The sequence below is a fragment of the Propithecus coquereli genome, unplaced genomic scaffold, assembly GCF_000956105.1.
Source record: "Propithecus coquereli isolate 6110/MARCELLA unplaced genomic scaffold, Pcoq_1.0 Scaffold180, whole genome shotgun sequence".
Classification (NCBI taxonomy): domain Eukaryota; kingdom Metazoa; phylum Chordata; class Mammalia; order Primates; family Indriidae; genus Propithecus; species Propithecus coquereli.
Genome location: NW_012142746.1, coordinates 354,229 through 356,000, shown reverse-complemented (window position 1 = coordinate 356,000; position 1,772 = coordinate 354,229). Strand labels below are relative to the sequence as shown.

At 35.2% G+C, this 1,772-nt stretch overlaps 1 protein-coding gene across 1 annotated transcript in view; it reads left to right on the top strand.

Annotated features, from left to right (window-relative positions):
- Positions 1 to 1,772, top strand: part of CHD9 (chromodomain helicase DNA binding protein 9) — a 220,698-nt gene that overhangs the window by 37,149 nt on the left and 181,777 nt on the right. The gene's annotated exons all lie outside the window — the stretch shown is intronic.

Below are 1,772 nucleotides of genomic sequence, written 5' to 3'. Positions count from 1 at the left end.
GTGTAGCAGTCATCAAGAAGGAAGTTTTAATGGAAGCTAAGCAATAAACTTGCAGACAATTTGCTTAGGAAATTTATATTTCCTAATTGAACCTCTAAAAATAGAAATTCTGGAAAAATGTCTTAGGTCTTTGTTTATTTTCAAATAATTTATAGAGGAGCAAGAACTTCCATTTGCGACTCTCTATTTAAGACAGTGGGCACAGAACCATAAATTATCTTTGTTAAAAATACTTGGAGTAATACAAGCCTGGAACAATAATAGTCAGCCATTTCATATTAGCAAGTAACCTATTAGATCCTTTCTATACATAAATAGCGTGTATATGTATATATACACACATACAGATTCTCCTCGACTTACAATGGAGTTATGTCCTGATAAACCTGTTGTAAGCTGAAAATGTTGGAAGTCGAAAATATATTTAATACACCTAACCTACCCTTCCAAACATCATAGCTTAGCCTAGTCTACTTAAAAATGTGCTCAGAACACTTACATTAACCTACAGTTGGGCAAAATCATCTAGCACAAAGCTGTTTGATAATAAAGTATTGAATATCTCATGTAATTTATTGAGTACTATACTGACAGTGAAAAATAGAATGGTTGTATGGGTACTTGAAGTATGGTTTCTACTGAAAGCATAACGTTTTCATACCATCAAGTAGAAAAATCGTAAGTTGGACCACAGTAAGTCAGGGATGTCTGTTTACATAAATATAATCATTTTTCTCTTGAGACTATCACAAGTTTATTGCTTAGCTCAAGCTACTGTTTTCTTATTAACTGGATTCTCAGGACACATTTATTTACATAGTTTAGTGAATACGATAAGCAACATGTATATTCCAAATGATTTAACAGGGTGGAATTAGGGACAGAGTAATGAACACAACTATTAGTAGGAAGGTGCTTGCTTTTGCTTCACGGATATGTAAATCAGTTGGCTTTCAGGAAAGCTGATCTTACACGGTAATCATCCTTGATCACCATGAGCAAGGGGATCATGAGTGGCAATATGTGGGGATGTCCCCCAGCACATGTCTGTGCTGTCAGCTGACCAGATGGCTAACTGACCTTGTTCTGGGCCAGCTTATCATGACCTCATATGGTAATTATTGTTCTTGACACATTTCCACATATACCTTATGAAGTAACAGATTTATCTGCTCAAGAGGTCTAGAGCAAAAGATCACAATGTACTTACTAATCTAAGAAGGTTTGATGTCAGCTATCTAAATAAGATATAACTTTGAAGTGTAATACATATATATTTTATACATTGGCTAGAGGGGCTGGGAAGTGATGGCCATTTCATGGTATGGGAGAGAGTGTGACATACTATTCTCAGATACACTTTACATTCTTTCATCGTAATATATGAACTTCAAAATGAAGTAGTGATTATTATTACTTTTATTTTTTTGGAGACAGGGTCTCTGTCACTTAACGAGTGCAGTGGCATCAGCATAGCTCACTGCAACCTCAAACTCCCAGGCTCAAGCAATCCTCGTACCTCAACCTCCCAAGCAGTTGGAACTGCAGGCGCGCGCCACCATGCCCGGCTAATACTATTACTTTTATGTACATATAGTTATGTCCCCTGTGGGAGCCTTTTTTTTTCCCTTGTAGGGAATATTAACGAGCTATTTGCAATGAATTATTCTACAAAAAAATACTGTACACTATGTTACTTTTAAAAATGACATATAAACTTTGTTTATAAAAGTTTAATGAATACTCATTAAATTTAAATTGTTTTGTTCTTA